This window comes from Ochotona princeps, chromosome 4, assembly GCF_030435755.1.
Source record: "Ochotona princeps isolate mOchPri1 chromosome 4, mOchPri1.hap1, whole genome shotgun sequence".
Classification (NCBI taxonomy): domain Eukaryota; kingdom Metazoa; phylum Chordata; class Mammalia; order Lagomorpha; family Ochotonidae; genus Ochotona; species Ochotona princeps.
The window spans coordinates 106,107,120-106,124,101 of NC_080835.1; the positions used below are offsets into that span (position 1 = coordinate 106,107,120).

Below are 16,982 nucleotides of genomic sequence, written 5' to 3' on the forward strand. Positions count from 1 at the left end.
TGCACTTGAATAGAAAGTTTGCGAAGGTACACATACGTATATGTTACTTTGATATAAGACAGAAGTAGTGCATATCATCAGTTTAAAAATTTAAAACAAAAACACAGGATTTTTATACAGAAAATATAGAATTTGGTTCCCACAGGATAAATAAATGGCAATCTCAGATGTATTAAGTACATAAATATTTTTAAAAATTGAACATGTTTATAGGAAACGTGAACGATCGTTTCTCGGCCTTTTGACTATGATCAAGTGTAGGAAATATAAATGAATATGCTCTGGGCCCACACAACACTTTTTTTTTAAGACAGAGAAGATTTTCTTGGCAGCATTAACATTTAAACCATTGTTGTCAGGGACTAGGCTGCATTCCCTAGGTCTGTATCCAGCAAAATTCATGCATATGCACTGTAAGTAAACATTTTCAGTAGAACTGTCCACAGTAATAAATGCTGAATGCAACATCAGTAGAATCACTGAACAAGTCATGGCTATTCACACAAGAGAATATTACAGAGCAGGCAAAACAAGAATAAGGATGGATTTTAATATTATTGTATTTGTTTATAAGAAAATTCAAAATGATCACAAAAACATGTATGTTACATTCACATATGAAAAGCGATCACATATTAACATGGGGTTCAAGATACAGTTTCCTTGGATGCTGGCAGGCAAGAGGATGAAATTGAAACTACTGCAATTGTACTATATTGTCTAAGTTCTATCTTTTGTTATGGGTTCTGGGTTCATATTGTACCAACTATATTATCAGAAAGTAACGTTTTCTGCTCTTGCGTGTTTTATCATGGCAATCCAGTCCTTGCTAATTCAATCCTGAATTCATGGTCCATTTTCAGTTGGAGAGAGTTGTGGTAGCTATTTGCTGCTGCGTGACAAACTACTCTCCAAATGAAGGATTTAAGCCTTAATAATTACTGCTTCTCACGGTTTCTGTGGATCAGGAATTGAGATAGGTTACAGAGGAGAAGGCTTATGTCTGTCCCATCCTGCATGGCATGCAGGTGGGAGATTCAAAAACAAGTGCTATTCGGAGCATTAAGAACGGTTGTCATTGGTGCTCTGTATTTGCTAGAATGTTTGTCTTAGTTACTCCCTAATCACAAGAAGGAAGACATGTTTCACTAAATGAAGGGCTCATTTGCATGTAAAGGGAATAAAATCAGAGTGAACGACTAAGCCCTACCATTCAGTGGTTATTGAAATTACTATTCCCAGGTCCCAATTTTTTTCTGTGGAGCTAAACCAACAAACGAAGCTCTGTAGTTTGAAACATTTGGACTCAAAGCTGAGGAGAAAACACACCTCAGATGGCTGTAAAGATGGTAATCTGTGTTTTCTGCCTGAACCCTACAAGAAAGCTCCAACTTCTTTTACTACAATGAAATACCTGAGGGGGCTTCTTAGGGAAGAAGCAAAGTGTATTTAACATTGTTGATTGGAGATTTGCAGCCCAATGTCAGGCAGCTCCACTAGTTTGGCATCGTCCTCTTCTTACATTACCAACTCTTTGTAGCCACCTACTTGATACAAGCATGACACCACTGACCTGAAAACCCCTCATTGACCCATCTCCCAGATGCCAGTTAGAACAGGTCTCCACTCTAATCCACTCACATTAAGCTTTGGGGATTACATTTTTACACAAGTTTGGGGAGGCAAATCCTTTCCAAACCACAGCACTGGGGAATACCCTGTTCTTGACCTTGGTGGTTTGTGATCTTTTCCTGTGTCCGACTTTTTGCTTTCTGTGGCTGACCACATTCAGCTCATGCTGCCTCTCCACTCATGTTCAGCCTTCTTGGCTGATCCTGTGCAGCTTGCTGTTGAGCTGATTTTTTTTTTAACACACTGCTCTTTTCCTTGAAATTAAAGCTCTGTGTGTGTGTGTGTGTGTGTGTGTTTGCATCCTATAAAGACCATTGAAAGAATTCCAGAGATGCATTGGAAAACATCTGTGTTTTTAAATTAATTATATTAAATTATTATAAATTATAATATATCTTTGCTTTCACTAAGGCAGGATCAAGGAAGAAAATCCAGACCTCACACTCTATCTTGGTTGGAGTATAGGAATATACAGAGATTTTTTCCACATTGTACCACCCTGGTTCAAAAGTCTTTAGATTAATTATCAGTTATGGTGATCATTTTTATTATTTTTCATAGAAAGCTTCTGGTACAATCATATAAAAAAACTTTGTTATGGAGACCAGAATATACAAATATTATCCGGCTTTGAACCCCTCTTTCATTCATTATGCTTTGCAAATAGTACTACAGTGGGGAGTATTGAATTTCCATTCAAAGGTTGAACTACAGGACAATATGGTGGCACATCTAGTTAGATTGCCACTTGCACTGCCAGTATTCCATATTGGAATGCTGATTTGCAGCCCAATTTCTGATTCCCCTCCCCCCACCTTTTTTTTTTTTTTTTAGTAAAAGATGTATCTGTTTCTATTGGAAAGGCAGATTTTACAGAGAGAAGGGGAGATGCACAGAGAAAGATCTTCCATTCATTGGTTCATTCCCCAGTAGCCACAGCCGTCAGAGCTGAGCCCATCCAAAACCAGGAGCCAGAACCTTCTTCCAGGCCGTCCACGTGGGTACAAGATGTCAAGACTTTGTACCATCCTCCATTGCTTTTTCAGGCCACACACAGAGAGCTGGATGGGAAGTGAAGCGCCCAGGACACAAACTAGCACCAGCTTCCCAGTTACTCTGTTTCCAACTCAGCTTTTGCCTGGGAATGCAGCAAAACAATGGTCTAAGAGGCCTGGGAATGTGAGTCAACGGATTAAGCCCCCTACAATGATGCTGATATACAATATCTGAAAGCTCGTCCAAGTTCTGGCTTTTCTGGATTTCCAGTCTAGCTCCTTCTAATGTGTTAGGGGGAAGCAATGGATGATGGTTCGAGTTCTTGGAGCCCTGACATCACCTGAGAGATCCAGATAGAGTTCGTGGCTCCTGCCTCTGGTCTGGCCCAGCTCCAACCATGATGGCTATTTTGGGAATCAACCAAGTAATGGAAGATCTCTTTCTTTTTGATTCTCCCTGTCCCTTTGGGAAAAATTATGTTTAAATAAATCTTTCAGAGAGGCAAGATTGCCTAATACTTGGGCCTTTCCTACCCATGTGGGTGATCAGGATACAGCCTTTGGTAACAAACTGGCCCAAACTTTGCTGAGCTGCCATTTGGAGAGTGAAGAAATGGATAAAGGGTCTCTGTGGCTCTTCATTTTTCCCTAACACCTGTCTTACAAATATATTTTTTTTCCCAAAAATGACTGACCCCCAGTATCTTTGTAGATCAAATCCTAAGTCCCTTGTATGCTACTGAACAATTCATGGTTGGCCTAGACTCGCCTTTTTAAGCTTAACTGATTAGAATCAGAAACTCCAAAGGCTTAAACTCCCTGAATCTCATGATCATTACCAAAGATAATGATAAATGATAATGTTTCAGTGTTAATGAGGGAGTAAATAGCATGCTAATGACATTTGCAGATGGATCTACATTAGGAGAAGTTGTTAACACCAATGAAGCTGGAAAGAAAGTAATGAAAATTCTCAAGAATTAGAAACATACAAGAGGGGGAAAAAAGAAGTCAAAATATACCAGATTTCACCAGATATAATGTCTATTGTTGTAATAAACAAGGATGCAATTAAAAAGAGGGCATTATTGTGCTGAAGGTATGAGAGAAAGTATTGCAGACAACACCTAAGGAGAATTTTATCCATGGTGTACATAACACTCTATTCCATACACTTTGGGAATATCCTTGGTTTGACCAATCATGTTATGTTGAACTCTCAGATCTCTGAGAAGAAAATGCTTTTGTATGTGTATGTGTTTTTTCACATTTGATTGTGTTAAATATAACTGCCATTAATAATATGTAGCATCCTTTTCCAAGTGAAGACTATGCAACACTCTGTTGATATGTTCCCCTCAGTCTTCCTCATTTGTCTCTCCAAAAATAACTCCATCTTTACTTGATGTTCTGAAGAAGTTTTGAACTCATTCCTGTCCCCTTATAACCACCTGTTTACATTTTTCACATTAATTCCTGCATGGTATGTCCGCTATACAAGGCAGAGGATTCAGGTAATAGGCTGGTAATCCTCCCTCACTTTCTGTGACAAGGGTTTGTATTTTAGAGTTCATGTTCCAATGACTTGCTAGATTTATGGATTAGGGAAATCATATAATCCCTTCATATCTCAGATTTTTCATCTATTAAACAGAGTTTAGTATTACGGGGAAAATCAAGTCAGACATTGTTAGTAAAATATCATGCCCATTTTATGTAGCCAATCTATGGTAATTTTCTTTTCTTTTCAATTGTTTTCATATGCTATGTATCAACTACTTGTTATCATAGGAGTTTAAGAAATAAGGCTGTGAGATTAGTAGGTACTGAGATCATTATTATTTCAATTTTTTGTGCTTCTCTGAGTTATTGTAGTCTATGGAATATGGAGTGTGCTCAGTAGCTTTAATTGGGGTGAATTAAAAGGGTGCCTATCAAAGGTTAGTACAGGCAATGTAGAAATCTATGACCAATAAGGAGAGGCCATAGATTAAACCATTAATCTGATAATAAGTGAGAATCTACTGTGAGCAGAGCATGAGGGGCGCCTGAAGTAGCATTACTATATTAAGGAGGCTTATGCTGTCATTTGGAAACAAATATACCTATAAGAAGAAGTTTAAAAAATAAGATGAAAAATGCTGCATGCAAAAACCTTTGCAAGGAGCCAAGTGTTCAGCAGAATATGAGACACGGGGTATTTCTGTAGTGTAGCAAGCATATTTAGTTGTTAGAAGAGGTGGGGTCTCAGGGGGCCTTGCCTGTTGGATTATGGAAGGTGGCACAACAGTTATTGATTGTTCTTGTACAGCAGAACAAAAGATTCCTTGAACAAATCCAACACAACCAAGTCTGCACAAGAGTCTGAACGAATGAGCCAAATGAACACAATTTTGAGTGTTGTGAGCTGAAATGTGTTCCTCCAAAACGTATGTGTTAAATCGTGGCCTATGATCCTGTGTGGAGACAGGAACTTTAAAGAGGCAATTAAGTTCTAGTGATCATAAGAATGGGCCCTATTCCAGTAGGCCTTGTGGCCTTTAGGAAGAATGGACTAAAGCACAAAGGATGACCCTGGAGTGGCCACTCCGAGAAAGCTGCCTTCTGCTAGCCTGAGAGAACACAGAAATTCAGCAGCTTGATTATGGACTTTAACCTCACAGTGAACGAAGAATTTCTGATATTCAAGCTACCTGCTCTGTGGTGTTTATAGTGGCATCCCTAGAAAATTGGAGACGAGGGTCCCTGCTGAGGAAGCATGGGGTCTTGGGAGCGCATCGAGGGTGCCAGCACAATCCAACAGTTGTGGTCCTCACAGGCCTATTGTCCCTTTCAGTAAGGTGAGCTGGTCTCCTGGCCTCCACTCTTGCTGCTTGTTCTTCCGTTCCCTGTGAGTGTGTCAAGGCCCTTTCACGTTCTGGGAATAACTCATTATAGGACAACATCTTTCCTGCTTCATTCCTGTTGATACTGAACCACCCAAGCACATCAGCTGAGCGTCTATTCAAGCCCTGCTCAGCTCACAATGGGTAATGCTCAACGTAGCTTTATACCTAAACAAAACATTTAACATTAAGCAAATGCTTACTATGAAGGCACTTCAACAAGTTTGTGGAAAAAGGAACTTTAAAGATCGTATTGGCATCAAAATGCCACAATTCATATTACACAGATTTTATAATTTTTAGATTTTATCTGCATTTTCCAAGAACTTGTTGAAATCACCTATATGCACAATTTCAAAAATTATTTTGCACCAAAGTAGACTTACCTTCTCAACCATTCTTTCACAACTTTAAAGTATCCCCAAACATATTTCCTGATCAAGACTACCTGTGGGGCCCGGCGGCGTGGCCTAGTGGCTAAAGTCCTCACCTTGAACACCCCAGGATCCCATATGGGCGCCAGTTCTAATCCCGGCAGCTCCACTTCCCATCCAGCTCCCTGCTCGCGGCCTGGGAAAGGAGTCGAGGACGGCCCAAAGCTTTGGAACCCTGCGCCAGTGTGGGAGACCCGGAAGAGGTTCCTGGTTCCCGGCTTCGGATCGGTGCAGCACTGGCCGTTGTGGTCACGTGGGGAGTGAATCATCGGACGAAAGATCTTCCTCTCTGTCTCTCCTCCTCTCTGTATATCTGACTTTGTAATAAAAATAAAAACCAATCTTTAAAAAAACAGACTACCTGTGGCATTAATCCATTCCCTCTGACACTGCCCTTTAAATTCATTTGCTGTTCCTTTATATGTTCATTAATGGACTAGCAAACCAACACTCAGCTCTGAGTTGTTTTTTGCGATGCTCTTTGGTCCCAGCCTTGGAAGGCAATTCAGGTGATGGGAGTACAGGGTACATACAGGTGGTTGTGCTTTGTATGTCTCCATCCTCTTGTCTCTGCCATTGCTCTGAAATGGGCACCCTGCCCCACGGCTGGCTGCTGTGCCTGCACCGGGACAGGTCTGGGTGAGCTCATGAGGACTGTGTCTTTCTGAGACTTTCTCCGTGTCTGCTGCCATGGACTTAAGAAACAGACACTCAGCTTGAGGAGGTAGTCACTTGAAGAGTGGACAAAGGAATAAAATGCCTACTGCTTTCCCCCCCAGAACACTCTGGTCCAAATGTGTAGGGTTTTCCCTTCACAAGAAGCATTTTTCTATTACAGACCAACTGCATGCCTGCTGATTCTAATTGCTTCTGACTGTTTATCTGCAGATGATGTTAGAACCCATGGTCGAGGGGTGGCACAATGGCTCAACCGGCTAATTATCTACCAGCAAGCACCAGAATCCCTTATGGATGCTTGTTTATATCTCAGTTACTCCACTTCAATGTAGCTCAGTGATTGTGGCCTAAGAAAGCAGTGCAGGGTAGCCCAAAACCTTAGGATTCTGTGCCCACACTGGACGCCCAAAAGAAGCTCCTGGCTCCTGACTTCTGATTAACTTGTCTCTGGTCATTGCCACCATTTAGGGAGTGAACCCATTGATGGAATATCTTACCCCTTCAGTCTTTTTCTCTGTAAATCTACCTTTCAAATAAAAATAAATAGGTGTTAAGAAAAAAAAAACCCATGATTGAGAGAGCTAAGTCCTCCATGCTGCCCTGTTTTGGTCACCATTTGTAAGCCTTTTCCACTGCTAAATCAGCTATAAATCAGAATCTGTCTCACCCTCCTTGGGTTCTATTCATTTGCTAGAACTCACAGAAAGCAGGAAAATGTTCAATGTATCTTGGTTTATTTTGCTGGATGTCACAAAGGACCCATCAGAAGAGAGAGCATGGCATGTGGGTCTGGTGGTCGGAGATGCCATACTCTCTGGGCATGACTCTCCTAGCACTTCCACATGCTCCACTTTCCCTGTCTCCTTGTTCATGGTTTTTTTTTTTTTAAAGATTTATTGTTTTTGGAAAGCCGGATATACAGAGAGGAGGAGAGACAGAGAGGAAGATCTTCCATCCGATGGTTCACTCCCCAAGTGAGCCGCAACGGGCCGGTGCGCGCCAATCCGATGCCAGGACCTGGAACCTCTTCCAGGTCTCCCACGCGGGTGCAGGGTCCCAAAGCTTTGGGCCATCCTCAACCGCTTTCCCAGGCCACAAGCAGGGAGCTGGATGGGGAGTGGAGCTGCCAGGATTAGAACCGGTGCCCATATGGGATCCCGGGGCTTTCAAGGCGAGAACTTTAGCCGCTATGCCATGCCGCCAGGCCCTGTTCATAGGTTTTTACAAGGCCTAATCTATAGCTCACGTTCCTGGAGATCAGAGTTGAAACAGAAAAGTAAAGTCCTCAAATCCTTTAGTCCCTTGGGGACTAGACTGTGACAGGATGGTGTCTAGCAGATGCATCCTAAGTCACTGTATTAACATAAAATCAACTGTTTTCAAAGGATTCATGAACAACCCAAGTCACTCCCGTCACTCAGAAAATGCCAAGGGTTTAAGAGCCAGAAACCAGGGGAAAAGGCCAATAGTGTTCCCTGTCATATCACAGTAAGAGGATCATTGAACCCACATTTTCTAGGGACCTGTTGTAAGAGCTGAGGACACGGGGGACAGAGAGGTCACTTGTTCTCACGGACTCCTGGAAACAAGATGATGGCGGTGGCATGGCAGGTGGCAGAATCACTGAACTGAGAGACTCTGCAGACACCTCTCTCAGGAGCAAGCATTTGGCAAGGCTTCTGTCCAGGAAGAACGAGGCGAGAAGAGAATGGTCTCGCTTGGTGAGTCAGTCTCAGACAAGCTTGCTTGGCAAAGGTTAGCCGTGGTAGCAGAGATGCCCTGGCTGACCATGCAAGGGTTGTTTGTAAAGAAAGCCTGCTGTCAAGATGTCTAGGCCATAAAGGAGTTTTAAAGGGACAGAATCAGAATGAAATGTTAGAGGTCTTTCTAACTGCTGTGAAAAAAAAATCAGCTCTCGAACGAAATAGAAGCCAGAAGATCAGCTTTTGTTTTATCTTGGAGATAGACGAGCTTCATTATACTTGCATGGCAGTCAGATGAGTAGCATTTGACTAGATATGCTGGCCAAATTTAGTGGCTTAAAATGACACACGTTTCTTATCCTGAATTTCCAGTGATGAGTTATCTGTGTGTGTGTGTCACTGGAGTAAAAGAAAGGTACATAGGGCAGGGTTCGTGTCCAGTGAAGCACTTACGTTGCTTCCTGGAGTGTTGTTAGCGTGCATTCTCTTGTGATTATCTCATCAGTTTCATTGTTCAGTGTTTGGGGTAGGGTAGAGGATGCCATCTGCTCCCAGAGGCGTCTTCTGTCCTTGAACACAGGCCTCTGTATCCTAAGTGTGCAAAGAGGTGGGCATTTTCTTCTGCTCCTGCCAGCTGTCTGACCCTATCAGGAAAGTCTCTCAGGTTGTGAAAATTCATGTGATTACATTACAGCCAGCTGAATAATGCATGATAATCTCCAGATACAAACTTTCTGTCATGTCTGCCAAGTGCAAAGCCTCAGCCACCTCTACAAAGTCCCTTTCCCTGTGTATTGGTATCACATTCCCATTTCTGGGTCATATAGATGAGGGCACAGGCATGTTTGGGGGAACATTGCTGTGCTACCAAAGGTGACATTCTGTCTCCTCCTGTGGGATCCACCTTGATCCTAACACTGTATTGGTTCTTAGAAACATGCACCTTGCATTCCTGTTTAAATTCTTGTCATTTGAAATGTGGCTACAAATATAGAACCATGGATGCCACCACAGACAGAGAAAGAAAATCTGCCTTTAGCACCATTTCCAAGTTATTCATTTGGATGACAAGGCTTGAGACACGCTGCTTTAAAACACTCACACTTCCCCATCTCCCTTTCTAGTTAGACATCTCAATTCTGCCTGTGTTAGTAAATTGGTTTGTCGAAAGGGCACTTGGTTAAGCAAATCTCAGCTCAACTCCGTGCTATTTTCCTGTCTTCTGATCATTCCTGGCAACTGATGTCTCTTCCCAGGCCTGCCTCTGTTTCTAGCATCTCTCCAAGGTCAGGATGTCACTTCCAGCAAGGAGTTGAAGGTGCAGACTCCTGGGGTGGTAGGGAAGAAAGGAAAGTGCTTTTAAATGCCACAGTCTGTTCAAATCACTGTGCTGATGAGACTGCGAAGAGCTGGGAACTGGGGATTTGTGTATCCAAGCTGTTAACTGGGTTTCATGGGGAGTTGTCAAAGTCTGAGAATTGGTTTCATCAGAAAGTCTGTGGGCCCGATGCATTCTCAATGCACAGGGACAGATTGACTTGTTGGAGTTTATAGTAAGTAAATTTGACTCCAGCACTGTGAGTTTTGCTTTAGTTTAATTTAATTTAATTTTTGCACCAATTTATAATTTTCAAAAATAATGGTTACATGGTTGATCAGGCTGGGAAGGATCATGGTTAAGGGAAAATTGGAGGGATTAATTGCTTCCAAATTTGCTATTTTTTCTTTACTGGAGTAAGGGTAGAAGCACGACTTTCCACACATCCCAGTACCCAAGTATGAGGAACCACCACCTCATATCAACCCAGAATCTCAATGTGTACGTATTCTGAGGATTCTGTCCAAGGGGTTTGAATAGTTCTGAAGTGCTGCCGATTTCACTGATCCAAGGATGATGTTGCCTTCCCAATGTCCATTGGCTCCATTTGCTGAAATTTTTTGCTATGATCATTTGTTTGGGGATGTTGTCCAATTAGTTCTGTTCTTCTGCTACAGCACTGAATATTCTCCTTTTCTAGCAGGGCCTGTGTCCACTGCTACACCTTTTTTATTACGTAGGGGATGTTCTTGCTGGGAAGTCCAAGAAGCTAGGCCAGGTGTCTCAAACATCACCAGATCCTCCACCCCCAACCCTGGAGCTTACGTATCTGACACCCATTTATTATGAGGGCCCTGGGTCCCAGATCAGGAGACCCAAGCCCTGCCAGATTCCCCATCCCGGGGTTCATGCAACCAACATCCACCTAAAAGGTGGACCCCAGGATCTGGGCCAAGTGACCCACATCCTACCCATTCCCCTGTACCTGGGGCTCAGCAACCCATCCCCAATCACACATATGTGGGCCCCATGATCTGAGCCAATCTACCCTACCCCTGTCAGATCACCTGTCCCTGGGATTCATGTATCTGGCCCCCACTTGGCCAAAGCTGCCATGTCTTGAGCCACCTGAGCTTCTGCAGTCTTATTATACTGCCTGGCCTAGTCTAGTCTGCCCCCTGTTCCAGGTCCTGTTGGTGGGTTCTGCAGCTTATCCCAGCCCAGCCTGATTGCTGTCCTGGTCCTAATGTGAACTGGCTGGTGTTGCTGCCCGATCTGGCTCCTCCTGCCCGCTATGCTGGCTCTCAGATCTGTCAGTGGGTGTTATGTGCTGGCCCAGACTTTATTTTATATTCAGCACTGTGAGTTTTATTTTATTTATCACATGTAACTAAAGTGTCTTCTCGTGGAAAGTGCGTTATAAAATTTTTTTTGTATGGATGTGAAAAATATTTGACACTGCCTGTGTTCCATTTTCCTATGACCTTTTACAATTATCCTTGTGTGCCTGTGACGAACAGCAGCCCACCGGTTCTGACTTTGCTGTGTTAATGGAGGACTAACTGTGAGGGTTAAGTCATGGTGCAGGATGTTTTCTACTCTGCAGCTCCTCCTCTACCGTTCAGTGTTCAATGTCATGCTGGCGTGTAGGAACTTCTGAGAAGCTGGGGTACACTGAAATCAAGAGATTTGGGCTAACCTCTATAAAAATCATGCTTTCCACGAATGTGAAGATCATGTAGCTTTGTTTTTTTATATGATACAGTTCCATAGAGTCTTTATTCCCTCCTCATATACCCCTCACTGAATTTCCTTATATTATTACAGTAGTACAGTCCTTTAAAAAATAGTTATAAGTCCATCATTCTGCTATTTAAGTGTATCCTGACATTGCGGGTATAGACAATGGCAGACAGTCCAGCATCCTATTGTCAACATATACCCAACAGTTTCATTAAGAGTCCAGCTTTGATTTAGGTGCAGAGACGCAACCTACATTGTATCTTCACATCTGTATGTGATAGTCTCTACTACAGCTGTTGTACAGTCCCAGAAATGAAAAGCCATAAAACGAAATCAACAACAGGAAGAAAAATAGAAAATTTGCAACAACATGAAGTTAAAGAACACGCTACTGAATGAGCAATGTTTTGCTGAAGAAATTAAAAAAAAAAATAAAAACTGCTTGAAGAAAATGATGTTACTATATAACCTATGAAACAGTGAAGAATTTAATATGAGAAAAAGTTGTTTTGAAGAAATGAAAATAAAAGCAAAAATATTAAAACCTATGAGATGTAGCAAAAATAGTATTGAAAAGGCTATTGATCTTATATTTTGCAAGGAGGTTGACTTACAGCAGAGAGAACTTATGATATTTGTCCTTTTGTGACTGGCTTATATCACTGAGCATAAGGGTCTCAAGTTGGGACCATTTTGTTGCAAATGGTAGAATTTCATTCTTTTCAATGGCTGAACCATATTTCATGGAGTAGATGCACCACAGTTTCTTTACCCACTCCTCTTTGGGTAGGAATCTAGATTGTTTCCCTATCTTTGTTATTATCAATTGTGCTGCTGTAAATATCGGATTATAGATCCCCTTTTTATATGCAGATTTCATTTCCTTTGGATATATTCACAGAAATGGGATAGCTGGATCATACGGCATGTCAATTTTCAGCTCTTTTAACACTCTCCATAAAGATATTAGGCTAATAAAAAGGAAAGATGAGCTGGCGTAACCATCCTTATACCACAGAATTTAGACTGTGATGTGAAAAACATTAAAAAAGATGAACAAGGGTACCACATAATGATCAAAGGATCCTTCCAATAAGAGGAGATCACCGTAAAAATGTATATGCACCAAATGCTAGGGCACTTAGCTATGTGAAACAAATATTAATGGATTTAAAGAGAGAAATAAACCCCAATACAATAGTAGTGGGAGACTTTAACATCCTATTAACATCAATGGACAGATCGATGAGACAGAAACTCAACAAGGAAACAACTGAACTCACCCAAAGCAACTGGACTTAATATCTACTGAACTTTTCATCCTACATATAGAGAATAGATTATTTTTTTTAATTACTACATGGAACTTTCTCCAGGATTGACCATGTTATAAATCACAAGATAAGCCTCAGATGATTTAAAGTTTGTATACTTTTTAATAAGAAGTTCGATTATAAGTCACAGAGCATTTCATAAGCTTGACTCTCTTCACCCCCATGGGTCAGTGCATTGGCTCATTGGCAGTCAAATTTGCTTCTTTCATGCTTGTGTTCTCAGCCTAGAGCAGAGTGAATTGTACATAGTAGGTTCTAAGTGAATAATTGTGGAATGGAGAACATATGAATTTTATCTATTGCATTTTTTGCCACCTTTGGAGCCACCATGCTTCTCAGCAAAGCAGTGTTGAAGCAGTGTCCACGTGGCAGGGAAGAGTGCGCACCTGCTCTGGCTCCTCTCTCTCTGAGTGGGAGCTGGCCTATCCACTCTGCCCAGTTCCACTCTTCTGAGGCCTTTGCCTTCATCTCAGTGCCAAGTTCTCTGGTTGCAGGTAGGACTGGATGAAAGGAACTTTATTAGCTTTCCTTTCACACTCTGACAGGCTCTATCACTCTTACAGACTTTAATTAAATTGCTTAATTAAGCACAGTTCTAGCAACAGAAAGGTACTCTTCATCCTGGTCAAGTCCCCAAGGCTGGGAGTTAAAGATGAGAAAGAGAGTGAAAGGCAGCAAGCATACCTTCCTGGTTCTCCGTCATCTGAGGAGCACAGCCCCATGGAAGGGAGGGGAGATTCTGCTTTCTTCTCCCTTGGGATTAGCTTTAGTCCATGCTGGAAAGAAGTGAATGTCCTTGTCAAAATTTTCTCAACCTTATGCTGACCCTAAACTTTACCCTTGGGACTCCAGATCTTCAAAGCTGCTTGCATCAATCACCAGTTCCAGATAATGCTTTCTATGCTCTTCCTTTCCCTAGTAACTTCTGGCCTCCCTTTGCCTCCCTCTCTTCTGATTTCATCCATTCTGTGTGCATTCTGGAGTAACATGCTTGCGTCAGGATAAACTTCCTGTGTTCTTACATCATATTTTGATCTTATTCAAACTCAAGTCTGCTAAAAGGAGTGTTGGAGAGTCTTCGAAATGAGAAAAGGAGTTTAAATTCTAAGTGGAGATTTTGTTTTCATTGAGAAAAGCTGTTTGGAGCTTCTTAAGTCAAGCCATATTACTAATATCAGGCTGTTGAGTCTCGTGTATCACACACACTCAATAAAACCAGATTCTTGCCATCCTATTCCCAGCACCTTGACATGTCACTTAATCCCAAGCTCATTTATCATCTTTATTTTTCAAAGTCAAGGGTACATCAACTAAACTCAACCAACCAACTCCCCATCCAACCAACCATCCAACCAACCAACCAAGTTGGAAAACTGTGTTACTGTCATGAAGAACTCATTCTTTTTATTATTATTATTATTATTATACATCTTATAAATTGAGCTGCTAGAAGTAAGCCAACCAACTCTTTGATAAACAGGCCATGTAAAAAAAAAAAAAACCTTAGCTAATATGACCACATTCTTTCATGAATCCAAGTTGAAGAGCTCCTTTTCCTACCCTGCTGGAATAAAGGACCTCCTAAGCACCTCACTGAGTTTGGCTTGCACTAAACTTATTGTTGAAAGAGGACTTTACTGAGGGTATTAGCTATGTGTAAAGAATTAGCTGCATGTAAGAATTTTAAGTGCTTCTAAAAACTGACAATATCAGATGTTTGGAAGGAAATGTGGTGGTTCTTCTGTTGCTTCTGGACCCACAATGGGACAGCTGCTTTACAGGTAGTGGTGCTTAAGTATTCCCACTTCAGGTCAAGGAATGACAGCAATTGCTTTGGACTTTCCAGTTCTTGCTGAGACACTCATTACACTTGGAATCTTCCTTACACCCTGCATTGGCACTGTGGTAATGCCACCATTGCATTCTTCTCAAGCCAACGCACTTGACTGTATGAAGAGCTATCCCTTGGGTTCTCCAGTACATAAGGGATGGATAGACTCAGAGAGGGTGACTGGTGTGTAGCTGCTTCACTGATCCACAAAGGGAGACATGATGGTGTTTTCTGAATGCAAAAGCCTCTTTCTCTTTCCTAAATTTTATGTTATGTGATAATTATTGCCATCCACTTAAAAATGAAAGTTTCCAGTGAAGTAGAGAGTCTGTACTTTGTCATTCCCCACTGCAAGTAGCAAGTAGCATAACAATATGCCAAAAATGTGGTCTGGCTACAACTTGGGCTTCACTGATTATTTAATAAATTTGGGTAAGAATACTTATTTACAAATGAGGATTGTTCTGTTTATCCACTGATTTGTTGAAAAAATAACATGAAGTCTTATCTGGCACCTTTCTAAGTTACTACTAAGTCATTTGGAATCTTGCAAAGAGTGTAAGGTGATGCTGCCCAGGACAAAAGTGCTTTATGTAACACAGAAAGGAAGCTTGCTGGCTCTCAGAGGAAGAGAGTTTGTTTTTTTTTCTTCCAAGGACATTTAGATATTTACAACAGGCTACACAGGATTATTCACTTAAAAATGAACCTGCTATAGATGTATTGTGTTTTGAGTTCCATCTGAGGTTGCCTGGGCAGTGTAAAAACAAATGAGTAAAACCAAACAAACAACCCCCCTCCCCAAAACAAACGAAAAACCAGCTTGATAAGTGCTGAAGCTTTCCCATCCTGTGAGGGACAGCCAGACCCAGCCAACTGTGGTCCATGCTAAGTTCTGTGTCCCAAAGCTTGGGTCACTGCTTTCCTCTTTTGGCTTTGTTCCTTCTCCCATAAAATGCATTCCAGGACTATGCCAGCATAGTGCTGGAGAATACAATCAATGGAAAGCTCACATATGAGTTTTGATTGCTCTTTACGTCAGTTCTTCCTTAAAAATAGTGGTCAAAGAGAGTAGGTTTGTATCCTGCTCTATAATCTCCAACATGAAACAAGTGTCATGTTCGCTTGGAAAAGAATTAATCCATGTTAACCTAAATTTGAGCCCAAACTCATGAACGCTCTGCTCTGTGCTCTAGTCTGTATTCAGTGCCAGTGTGCCACCATTGAAGCATGCACTCCATGGCCTCTTTGGTCCCTGGGGTCCAAAAGCTCTTTGTTTTCAGTCATCTTGGAAAATTGGTCTTCTCAGTTCCAGTGTTGCCACATTGGCCTTCATCCGCCATCCTTCCAATATCCGTTGGCTTCTTCAAGCTTGTAATAATGGGCCAATCCAAACTGTAGGTCTAATTGAGAGCCATCAAGATGTAAGGATGGAAGCTGATGGAAGCCATGGGAAAGGGCGAGGATTATGGAGGCGACTCTGAGGAGATCTGCTGCTTCTTCCTTTTCAGTCCTGCCAAGACTGGAGTAGAGCTCTTCTAAATTACCTTCCTGAAGGCTCAAGAAAGTTCTTCCCTTGCAGCAAGAGTGGGGGAATCAGCATGTACAACATGTCTCCAAGTGATGCTTTCTGCTGTAGGGCTTTATTTAAAATATATTTCTTCTTTAAAGCCCATTTGAAGACTTGCTATAGCATGCTTGTTTCTCACCAACATAAAAAGAGCCGATGAGAATGAGATTTTTTTTTAATGTGTGCTTTCACTCAAAGGAAAAAAAAAAAGCAAGAAAAAAAACCCCATAATTTCTAAATCAGCCCCAAAAGAGAACCAAAGAGAATGGAAACTAAAGCGTGCTATGCAACCCTTCTCAAGGGAACAGTTATACCCAGAAAAGAAGACTCAGCAAATGTTTGGCACCTTGAAATGGTCCCAGTGCAGAGGTCTCGCTCCCTCCTGCCTTCCATCAGTCACAGGCCCACAGCATAGCAAAGATCCAGCTCTCCTAAAACAAAGCATTTTGCCGGAACTCTACAGAGATTATGAATATTGAAGATGGTCAGATGCAATTTGCATAACCATCAGCTGGGCTAACTGGAGACAGGACTGCACTCAGAATAGTTGTCCAATTTTCTCAAGCATTGACCCAATAAAGTGCCGGAAGCCACTCCGTGCAGGCATTGAATAAGATGCAGGTGGTGGATCTTAGAATGCCTTTCAGTAGCCACCAGTCCATTCTTACCAGACTCTTCCAGGCTTGTCATCTGTATGCTCACACCTAAATACTGTATGTCTGTATTTTAAACATATATGAGGCAGAGAGAGACAGAGAGAGAGAATGCTTCTATCTGCTGGTCCACTTCCCAGATGCCCACGACCAATGAGGCTGAGCCAAGGCTGAAACCAGGTCTGTCAAAGACCCAATCACTTGGG

General features: G+C 41.8%; 1 protein-coding gene across 1 annotated transcript in view; it reads left to right on the forward strand.

The window, feature by feature from the left end:
* Positions 1-16,982, forward strand: part of OPCML (opioid binding protein/cell adhesion molecule like) — a 1,164,457-nt gene that overhangs the window by 117,610 nt on the left and 1,029,865 nt on the right. The gene's annotated exons all lie outside the window — the stretch shown is intronic.